This window comes from Brachyhypopomus gauderio, chromosome 19 (assembly GCF_052324685.1).
Source record: "Brachyhypopomus gauderio isolate BG-103 chromosome 19, BGAUD_0.2, whole genome shotgun sequence".
Taxonomy (NCBI): domain Eukaryota; kingdom Metazoa; phylum Chordata; class Actinopteri; order Gymnotiformes; family Hypopomidae; genus Brachyhypopomus; species Brachyhypopomus gauderio.
Genome location: NC_135229.1, coordinates 3,893,872 through 3,905,836, shown reverse-complemented (window position 1 = coordinate 3,905,836; position 11,965 = coordinate 3,893,872). Strand labels below are relative to the sequence as shown.

Below are 11,965 nucleotides of genomic sequence, written 5' to 3'. Positions count from 1 at the left end.
TATTCAAGCTCACATCGCCAGATCAAAGCCCGAACTATCTGCATTCCAAACCGGACCGGCTCCGGATATAGCATTATGCATGTCAATTTGGACAAATTAGAGTGGAATCAAAAACGCCTTGAGTAGCCCTGTGGAGGAAAGAGAAAAAGGGTGACCTCCGGGTGTAGTAATTAACCCCGTGTTAAAAGGTCCATGCCTGTGTTTGCTGTGAGACTTGTAAACCTGGTACTTCAGGCCTAAATCCACCCCCCCCCCCCCCCCCCCCCACACACCACCACCCCCACCGTGACTTGCCCAAAGCAAACCTGTCTCTTTGCCGTCACCATACTTTAATGACTATTCGATCACTTGTTTTTTGTTGTTGTATTTGATCATGTCAGGCTGTGTACCCATGCTCGAGCTATTATTCCAAAAGTGAACTGAAGCTCTCATCGCTTCTCAGCATGCATATTGTTTTTTTTTTTATTCTTCTATTGTATTTATTTAAATACATGATTTCTCGTTCTCAGTCCATACAAGCGCTCCCAGAGTTCATGGCGAGTGTGTTAGCTCATTATTGTGCAGCCAACGTGCCTGCATGTACGAAACAACAACAAATATGTTCAATATTCAACAAATATGGCAATGATGGTTGGGGATTTGTTTTCTTTTTCTTTCTATCTTTCTCAGTTATCCTTTTGGCGCTATAAATAATGGCTAGGCTAGACTAAGCGTTTGTATGGCTAGTACAGTCTGGGAAGCGGGCTACGTTGCCTTATGACCGCCAGGTAGCTGTGGTATTTCAATTACATCATATGTTACTCCAGCGTAAATGCTGAAGGCATCTTTTCCCTTTCTGTGGAGCTCGTAGTTTTCCCAAGTCGTCAGAAGTTACACGGTCAGCAAAGATTTTCATCATTATGTTCGAAGACAAAACTGGGCCTGACACCATTGCGTCATGGGTAGCGAGGAAAAGTGTCGCGCTGTAGTGCGTCTGTTGAATCGGGGCTCGGTCAGACTGGGCTGTATTTTTAGGCAGCCGCCACGTGCTGCTCTCTCGATGTTGTAGCTATTACAGTAAGCTCAATGCTTCCGGGGCTTGTACCAGGATCCAGTTTCACCACAAAGATCTTGAATCTCAAAAGAGAAGTAAAGAAGACTGCTAAGAGGTACAGACCTAATCTGGAAAAGATATAAATAATATGAAACATTATTCACCCTGTCCACCTTATTAAAGGTCTCTAACATGGACATCGGTCTTTCAGATGAACACTCTGATGACAAAGTATTGATCCCACTGATTGATAAGTTCCAGGGTGAGCTGAATGAAGCATCTGCATGACAAAGGAAAAATCAATACGAAAGAGCAAACGAGGAGAGGAAGGACAGACCATTCACACCGCAGGATATCACCATTACTTACAGAGCCAGGACGGTAATGGAAGCATCCATACCAAAAGGTAGCCAATCTGTTCCTCAGCTGGTCAGAGGTCAGCGTTCTCCAGCAAGCTTTAAAACAAGGGTCAGTAATGTTGCGAGGGAACTGTTTGATGGATTATTTTCACCTCGCAACATACGCTGAAACAAATGGTTCGGTGTCTTTATTCAAGTTTAAAATGTACGAGTGACCTTTTGTTTTTAGAGTGACTTATCCTGTAATCTTTAATGGAATAAATTTAGGAATAGGCCTACATTTATTCAGGGTTGGGAAGTAATACCATTGTTGAATAATGCCCGGTCCCTAAACTCCTGTCAAACTGGTCAACTCCATCAGTGTAAACATCACACATCACAGGTATGGAATGTTTTGACACTGATGAAAACAAAGTTCTTCAACCTGTGTTAGGATAGACCATAATAATTCAACCATGTTTCCATGATAGGAATGTATAGACATATAACATTTTAACAAAGTTAACGCTATAGTTGCATCGTGCGTCTAAGGGGCATATTTTGAATAGTGTATCTTCAGTTTGGCTACATTATTAACATGATGACAAAATGTCAGTCTGTGGCTGTTCAAACGCCAGTTTAAACATTTGTGACTTTTTAACTAAATATAAAAGAAGTTTCGTGTAAACAACCTAACTGTTACTTAACATGTATAACGAACCACCCGAAACACGGCATATTCATAATCAGCAGTTAGCACTCAAATGTGCGTGAACGTAAAGAAAAACCAACTCAAATCGTGAACTGGAAAAGAGAGGCAGAGGGCACCAAGGCTAGGATGGTGACACATGGTACACATTTGAAACATTTAATCAGACGCAAGCATTCTACGCTACGATTCTGTTGCTGCAAGACAGTCCTGAGAATCGTCCACTCGGGTTGAATCAATAAAAGGAGGGACAGGAGTAAGTGATCCTTGTTCAATTGCAACGTAATCACCATATCTTTAAATATATCTAATCTACTTACTGCCTTTTTAGTAACTTTAATGGGATACATGCACGATCTAATATGACGCTACTCTCCAAACAGTGCTGTCGAATTAGGGCACCATTTCAACTCCACCACTCTTTCAAACCCAAAGCTGCGCTGAACGTGTAGAGTCATTGCTGCGAACAGAGGTCATGAATTCAATTAGTCACATACCAGTGGTAGAGATGAGATCCCCTCATTCTGCTCCAAAAACCCAAACTAAAAGGAAGAAGTGTCTGGGATGATCATTTTCTACTGTGATCTGTTATGACAGTCTCTTTCAGCATCAGTTTTTTTTAAATGTTTTTTTATATCCTACTTTCTTTTTTATGATGACAATAATCTGAATATCAGTAAGGTGAAAAATATATCTGACCAAAATAAAGTCTTATAGCTACCTGACATATTGTACAGGATGCTGAGCGATTCAACCTGTACTCCCGAACGTACAGGAAAGACTCGCCTGTGGGAAAGGTCTAAAAAAAGAGCCTCAAATTCAGCATGTTTGCCGGTTCCTGTCCAACACGGAACAGAGGCGGCCATCTTGTCACTATCTCTCCCACCATCTCTCTGTACTGTCAGTCAAATTGCTTCAGACATTGCACTCAGTCAATGAGATTCCCAGGCTGCTTGGGGAGGGGGGGGGGGGGTGGCAAGGAGAGAACTGACTCGGTCAAGGTGGGTGCCCTCTCTAGCATACACCATCGAGGAATGGAAGATGACCGTGGCATAATTAAGTTATGAGGCACGCTATAAAACAAAATGCATGGTGGGTTGGTGTTACGCCATGAACGTATCAATCACATTTTTATCCTCAACCAGGGGACGCTGACTCCCAAACGCATAGCGAGGAGATGCTAATTGGTGTTCCTAATACTGAGGGCGGGAGGAGCAAACGAGCGTCTCCTTGCACTGCTGCCGCACAGAGTAACGAACGCTAAATGTCACTAGCAGCGAATGAACACTAATGCATTTCAGTTAGCACAAAGCAAACGAGATCATGCTAATGGACCCCATTGGCTTTCAGTCTTTGGTTGGAGTAAGATATTCGTTAAACAAGGCTCCCCATTGGCCGTGGCTCTTGGTGGTGTGCATTATTCATTCAAGAAACCATTCGGCACGGCACAAAAGCACCAGGACAAATGAACAGCAGAACACCTGCACTAAATGTCCATCGACACAGTGTTGAAATGTACCTTCATCAAGTATGTCAAAGAAAGCAAAGAAATGATCTCGCAATAATAGCTTTTACACATCAGTCCGTGGCACATAAATCATGTTTGTAATCCCAGCAACTGCAAATCTCTCATGCAAAGTTTGTGATGGAAAAGTAGCCAACCGGTTAAACAGAAACAAAAGGGCCGAGCGTTTCAAGATGCAGAAACCGTCTCCGCATCTACAAGATTAGCAGCTCCAGAGGTCTGTCCTATTTTAAGATCTGAAACGGACTCCAAGATGGCTCACGGCATTGAAATATTTCCCCTCATACCGCTGGTGTTTCTTACTAGATTCTGAGGGCATTGCCGAGTTGAGCTCAGTGTCTTCACATCACTCTCCCCTCCTTCATGAGGGATACGGTTACAGTGGTTGAAAGCACCTGACCCTACAATGTTACATTTTATTCACATTTAGATTTAGAACCCTTCGATTCAATTCTGGGTCGAAACCAGGAGTGCAGCTCATGCATATTTTAGCATATTTAACTAAATAATTTGTGGGCAGGGTCTCCCTCCTACTAAACTATTAATTTATTACAAACTTGATATGTAAAATAACTTTAAATCTGACATCATAGAGGAATAGAGGAATTAGAAATACCTTCAACACAAGTGCTTCAAGTCATTGATTAATCACTCAACAGTGTTACAGCGGTAACTAAGAGTTAAGGAGGAAACACAGGAAACAGGTAATTGAACCGGATTCTTCCCCATGATGGAGAAACTGTCAGAGTGAACGAGGGAGAGAGAGAGAGAGGGGGGGGGAAGGGGGAGGGAAAGAGGCAGTCAGAGGAAACTCGATCAATTGACTCACACTTGGAGTGTGCAATTAACCGGCGTTCCCCAGTACGCGGCTACGGACGAGTTCATCTCAGCATGGAAACCCACATTTGTTGTGCTCCATCCTCAACGCCGTAGTTGACATGAGACATGTCTCATTAACCTCCTCTTTTCTACGTCTTATACTGGAGACCTGTCGGTTAGAGGGCCACCGATGACATCACCACCCAGGTCAAGCAGAGTTTTTCACTGAAGTGAGACCGACTGCACCTGCTCAATGGACCACTTAACCTTTGCATTCCAAAGTCAAATTTTTTTTTTTTTTTCTCATTAATTCATGACTTTCAAAATGAAAGTTGTGAAACAAGACAATTTGACAATGACACTTTCAACTGCACATTGAAATATGAAATGGCACTCGCCTACAATGTATTTTGTTTTAGCAATACAAGCATTTGTTCAGATTTATCTTGTTTTAAATTTGGGATCGACTCACTATAAGAATAGCAGAATTCAACTTCGTTGGCATGGTTACGGTTTTATGTGCGTTTCTAACATTGAGATATCATTCAATTCAACCTTTCGACTGTTCGTATCCAGATGTTAAAGTTTTGGGTCCATAGCCTCTAACCTCATCCTCATACCAACCGTGGTCTCATTATGGTTATGCGGATTGCGCAAACAGGAAGTATCTGTGTGTGGTTGAGGCTATTAGGAGATTCTGACAGGATGCTCACCCACGCTCAGACCACAAATAGTCCGCTGAAGACATTATGAAAAGCCCGAGAGATCCGAGATGGCCCACACTCTGAGTGGCGCTGGTTCGCCGCCACCCGGCCTCGCACTGCGCCGTTTCAAATGAGTAATCACAAAAGGTGTAGGAAAATAGATGGGGGGTGCAGGAAAGCATCCTAGCATGGGCACCGGGAGAGGGTAGACATTTCTGAAGCTCAGAGACGCCTGAAGTGGTTGACTTTAGAAAGGTCGGTGGACTTTAGACTTGGTTGGTGTAGCACGCAGACGCACAAGACAACTCGTATGCCATATGTCGGTTACACATAACTAGTAAAATCATTTCTGGTTCAACGTGGAAGTTAATTACTTCCGAAATCTGCAATACAATTAAAGTAAGAAAACCGTCAACTATTTTGTGCGAATTATATAATAAGTCACGGACGTAATTTGGGGGGGGGGGGGGGGGACGGGGGGGGGACATGTCCCCCCCCCCCCACTTTTTCAAAAGCCGGTGTTGGTCCCCCCCAGTTTTTACGGTTAAAACCAAATATTTAAATAGCGACGAATCCATGTCCCCCCCACTTTTTATTACAAAATTACGTCCATGTAATAAGTAAATTCGAAATGCATTTATTTATTGCTGCAGAGTAATCTAAATAAACTTATCTACATCCAGAACTGGATATATAAAATTTTACTAATAAAAGACATACCTACACTTATATACATAAGATAATATGCGGGTCCTTACTGTTACAATAGCTTTCCAAAATATAAGACTTTCCTCTATCACCCACATCAAACAACTGAGCGATCCAATAAGATGCCCATTACTGACTATATCACTGCCCAATAATGCCAATGACAATCGTAATTCACATTTATGCTTTAAAACATTCACGACGGAATCTTTTAAAGACAAGTGACGGCAAACCGAGGGTAGATAGAGCTGGATCTCTTCTAAACCATAACCGGAGCGGGGGGAGGAGGAGGAGGAAGAGGGGGGTTGAGCCGGGCAGAAGTTAATAGAGTCTAAAATGAATTGAAATTAGAACAAAGGGGCATATGCGCCCAACCAGTCATAAGTGAAGCGGTCCCCCACGAATTGTAAAGCGAACAATGAAACAGTGGCTGTGTAGCACAGGCGAACCAATGTGACCAACAACGACTGCACATCCTGCATATCCAGGGAATAGCACATTATCAAGCAGAGACAAAGTAAGAAAAACGACATGCGTTAGATTCCTGCACCTCAAACTACCCCCCGCTAGTAGCCTGGGGGGCTATTTGTGTCCAATTATCCAGTTTTAATTCCCTCTTCAGTCGTGCAGCCACAAAGAGGCAATTTTTGCAAATAATATGGTGGTGATGGTCATTAGTGATAGTGTAGGACATATTACACACGTTAGTACAGGTTCAATTAAAAAGGTTGCATTTCTTTCTTTTCTCCCGTAGAATGTGGAAAGGCCGTTTTTACCTTTTTATCGTTCCGTTTGAGCCGTGGTGCAAATTCATGTGGGCTCGCGCTTCGTATTCCTGTGCACGAGCAGCGTTAGACTGTAATTCCGTGTATTCGGACACCTCCACAACCTCCGGCCGCTCCGCCGCGACCGCCCGGGGAGAGATGCGCGTTGGGGAGGTGCAGCCTGCCTCTTCGTGGTGCCTCTCAGCCCCGTTATCTGCGCGCCCCCATTTCCAGAAGTCGCCGCTGGTTTGTGCGGTGAGGAGGAGAATGGTGGTTGATGTCATCGGTGCTCCGGCAAGACAGCCTCTCCTCCTTGGTACCCCCCCCCCCTCACACCTCCCTCCCTCCACCCTCCCTCTCGTGACGTGACGGTGGGCGCGCTCTCCAACAGCAACAGCGTCCTAGCGGGCCAACTAGTTTCATTAACACCCCAGAGCGCGCGCACGGGGACAATTCGGGCTTTTTTGCTTTTTGTTCCACACCTCGCGCGCGCGTCTCGCGTTTATATGGGACGTTTAGGCTGTGGCGCGTGCGGACTCTGTCCGCTCGTGCAGTTATTCTTCAGTTCGGTTGTTCTTGCGAAGAATAATTATATTAGCGCATAACATTCCGCTCGGTATTATGTTTCTCCACAACAGCAGATATCTCCCAGTCCCGGAGACTCACCATCTGCACAAGATCGCGGTTTTGTTCTTGCTTCAAGGCACTTGAAATAATTTACCTGAATAATTACTAGGCCTAAGCGTCTCGTGAAATTACCCAGGTAGTGTACAACATTTACACAATCCTGCAGGACTGTCCTAAAGCTGGGACAGAAAACCAGCGATGGTGTCTGAATACAGTGTGTATTAGAATGTGAAAACTGAGAAAACATGAGTAAATGCCAAATATAGGCTCGAGTTACTCTATACCTGTCACCCCTGCTCCAAGGTCTACTGTCATGGTTTCATAATAAGGAGTTATATTGCTTGCCTTAATTAGCTTGATGGAATGAGTTAGATGGTGCTGAACCGAACTTGTACTGAGACCTTCTGAAACAGGAACACGGATCCGAAGAGAATTTGTTCAAGACGCATTCTGAAGTTGCAGCATTATGCGCCGAATTAAATGTTATATTAACAAAAAGTCAGAGAGTGGAGGGGAAAAACTGGTTTTACTGTTTCATTTTGATAAATGGAAACGTTATTAAGTTTTTCGTAACTGAGGTTTTAACGTAAGCTTCCCCAAAAAACTCAACTGCACACTAAGCTTAAGCATATCTACGCTAAGCATATATGAGCTCCACAGATGCGGAGGGCGTCCAGCTCCGTGGTTGTAGAGTGGAGCACGGAGGAAAGTCCTCAGAGAAACGACTACACTCGTTTATTTCGGGCTTAACAGTTAAGGGCAGAGTGTTGCAGAGTTTTAGTTCACAACAGTGGAAGGTTTTAAAAACGTCGATCCCGCAGTTATATTTAAGTGTGTGCGTGTTCTGTAACTAAGGGTGAAAGGACAGGGATGAAATTTGCAAAACTTGAGTGACCCCTGTCAGGAAAGTAGAAACAGCACTCTGGGTGATCTCAGAATTTACTGTTGTTTCCTATATACATTAGAGGATCAAATCCCTTTTAAGAGCCACAGAATCCCCCTGAGAGAAGTAAAAGAGGATCTAAATGCAACGAATGCTACATCGATGCTTCACGTGAGGCTCAAAGCAGAAGGAGCAATGAGATTGAGAGTAAATTCTAAAAACAGAACCATCTTCGCCCATGGTTTATTTTAGAAAGGCATCAGAATAGAACAGGTTGTTGCCATGTTCAAACTCTCTCCCGGTTACCCCATTATATCCAGTATGTAATATAATGTAAAAGTTGCGTCTTTCTTCACTGAGATTGCTTCACATGATCCATATTTCATTTGCATTCTGAGGTAAAAACAGTACGTGAACCACTTTGGCGAAAGAACACATTTCCTCAAGATAACGGCCAGTTCTCACTCAGGCAAAGGACAGTGGCCAAATCTGTTTTATGAACTATAATATACTGCCCCCTTGTGGTCGCAGCGCGAACCTTCTCGTTTGACAGTCGTAAGTAATCTTTGTCTGCTGATACTAAACACGTTTTGCAAGGCTACTGAATTCTTCGCGTGGCTTACAGCACAACCGGCTGAGGTCGGACAACCACTAAAACCGGGTGAGATGGACGAAGTGACGGTGATCTTGCGCTGCGGTTACAAGACGCAGCAGGAGGTGACAGCTGACGTCATGATGGAGTTCTTTGTTTGCTCTGCTGAGCTGTTTGAACACAGCAGCTGAACAGGTTAAATGGCCCACATCTCTTCTGCTGTGCTGGAGCTCTTAGTCAATGTGTATATATATAAATATATATTTATATAAATCCAATCAATTTCTTTCTTGTCTTCAGACACATGGGTCAATGAAGAATCTCACCATCTGTCACCATCTGGTCACAATCATCCTAGACTGGAATCAGAAATCATTATCAGTACAGTATTAAAACTCCTGATCACATCTGTCTGTGAAAGACTTTTATCACTGTTTCAGAATAAGGAGAAACAAAACTCTATTAATTTTTAAATAAAAACTAATTAATTTTTGTGAAAGTGAATCAGCCAATCTAATCACAGGGAGGGGAAACATGGGAAAGTAAATGTAAGAGATGGCGGTACAAATCCTTCTAGCACCTGATTGGCTGGAGCAAGGTCAAAACACACACACACACACACACACACACACACACACACACACACACACACACACACACACACACACACTCACACACACACACACACACACACACACACACACACACACACACACACACACCGTTTTACCTGTATGCATTACTAGATTAATTCACACTGCTCAAATATATCCATTATTGCTACTACTACTATTGCTACTACTATTATTACTATTACTATTACTACTATTTTTACTGGTATTACTATTACTATTATTACTTATACTGCTACTATTACTGCTATGTTTACTACTATTACTACTACTATTATTACTAATACTATTACTATTTTTACAACTATTAACTATTACTACTATTACTACTACAACTACTACTACTATTAATAATAATAATAATAATAATAATAATAATAATAATAATAATAATAATAATAATAATAATAATTATTATTATTATTATCATCTTCTTTCACTTTCATGTCTACAACTAGTTCATTATTGTTTTTTAGCAGCATTTAGCAGGCAAAATCTAAATGAAGCCACTCTTTGTGAATCAGGAGTAGGTCATGGTAGTGATTATCTACCAGGGAGTTTAAGCAGTGTTATCACATAGGATGAGTTTCACGAAACACTCACTAATTAACAAACATTCTTAAGTTCTAAGATCAAGTTTGGGAAACCCAGCCCAGATTTGAACAGGACGCAGGTACACTGCATTCTCCAGAACTGCTCAGGAGAACGTGAAAGGGTTACCAGTGTTCTCCGCTCACAGTTTTCGAGTCACTCCAGTCAGGAGGACAGCACAGACCAAGGAGTTCCTCTTCTAGAGCAGGACGAGAGTCTAACCAGCACCACCCCATCTGCACTCGTCCCCCAAGGTCAGTCCTGTCCACTCACTACACACACACTCAATACACACCCAATTATGCACACTTTAGACACTTTAAAGTGTTGATGGCTGAGTTATAACAATACAAAGGGGGGAGGGGGGTGTTGACTGCGATTAGCCAGCTGTCCACCATCTTGAGGCAGTCTTGCTATGATCTCCTTATGCCAGAAAAAAGGGGTACTTAGGAAACCAGGTAAGCAGTTGCACATTTCTACCCCTGCCTCCATTAGAAGAACATCTGGGTTTATCATAATAAGACCCACCAGAATGTCAATGAAATCAGAATCCCTCAGGTTCATCCCTGGTTCAACTCTAAAGCTGCTTAGGAACCTGCCACGACCTGAAGGTACGTCAGAGCAGGGAGGAGAAACACAGCACTGCAGGTGTGGAACATCTGCACTGAGCTGGAAACCTCTGGTTCTGTAAACCAGGGGATGTGCAGTGATCTACTAGTGATCTGGTGTAGTGGTGGTCGTAGGATCCAGTGGGTTTTGTGTCTTGTGAGTACGTTTGTGCTGTGCACGCTGTTGAGGAATCTCATGACCACTTTTGCAGTCCATGCAAGAAGCAGCTCCACACCCCTCAGCAGGATCACTGGGGAGGGCAACTTCTCAGAGGAGGACACAGGTAGCTGTGAACACACACACACACACACACACACACACACACACACACACACACACACACACACACACACACACACACACACACACACTTCCCTCTCTCCATTTCTTCATCGCCCTTAAGTCAGGTACTAACACTGGCACCTTGTCTTGTATTCTTACTCATGATTAGAAGTCTGCTGGGTGACCATGGTAACAGAGAAGATCAAGTCTCTTTTCTCCATAAGCGGCTCAGCCAACATCAAACCACTCCTCATTGTCTATCTTATACTGTAAGATCTACCATTCAAAAAACATCAAACACACCAGCGTTCATACTCTGAGGGAACTGGAGAGCTTCTGGTTTCTTCACTCGTTTTCTTGCAAGGTGTTCTTGCAGAGTGAGAGTCAAGGCCTGCGTGTGTCTCTGAGGGCTTAGGGAACCAACACAAACTTTGAGGAAGCAAACGATACAGGTTTACTCCCACAGTGTGTTGTGCTAAATATTTAGTATGTGTAATCTAAAAGGAGAGGATCTTTGGTAATCTAAACCCAGTTAGAGGGCTGGTCTGCAACTGTCATTTCTAACTGTTATACTAAAAACATGAAGAATGTTTTATTTTAACATGAGGCTGTCTAGATATCTACTGAGACTTTAGGCAAACTCAACAACACACAATGGCATTTATCTGAAAATGTGATTTTTGCAGCTAGATGGTACGTTGAATGCTACTGGCATGCAGTCAATCAGGAAAAAACTAGAATGGCATCATGGTGGAAAATGGTCATATCAGATATGGAGGAACCTTGCTGATGTTTTAGCAGATACAGGTTACCAACGTAGACCTCATAGTGTACTCAGAGCACTACCCCAGAGTTCAAATCACAGGGTCACCAGGTATATACGTGTGTCTGAGGTTTGTTATGTTAATTGTTCTAGAATTCACTGCTGCCATTTAATCGAGTGTTGGTTCTGAACCTAAGGACAAGAGGCAAAACAGAACAAATTATGTGATGTTTGCTGTTTGTCATGAATACAGCAGGCCTAAGTCTGATAGTAGTCTGATAGGCACATCTGTCCAGGCAATGTTCAAATGATCATTATACAAAATATTCACACTCTTATTTGCTGGCATGTGTGGTTCTGTACAGTGTACCTAGGAATGTGGTTAG

The 11,965-nt window shown here is 43.0% G+C and overlaps 1 protein-coding gene across 4 annotated transcripts in view; it reads right to left on the bottom strand.

Annotated features, from left to right (window-relative positions):
- Positions 1 to 6,898, bottom strand: part of ptprsb (protein tyrosine phosphatase receptor type Sb) — a 79,394-nt gene extending 72,496 nt beyond the window's left edge. For all 4 annotated transcript variants that reach the window (XM_076981214.1, XM_076981215.1, XM_076981216.1 and 1 more), the window contains exon 1: positions 6,613 to 6,898. The gene's annotated coding sequence lies outside the window, so the exon portion shown is untranslated. The remainder of the gene's footprint in view (positions 1 to 6,612) is intronic.
- Between the last annotated feature and the right edge of the window lie 5,067 nt (positions 6,899 to 11,965).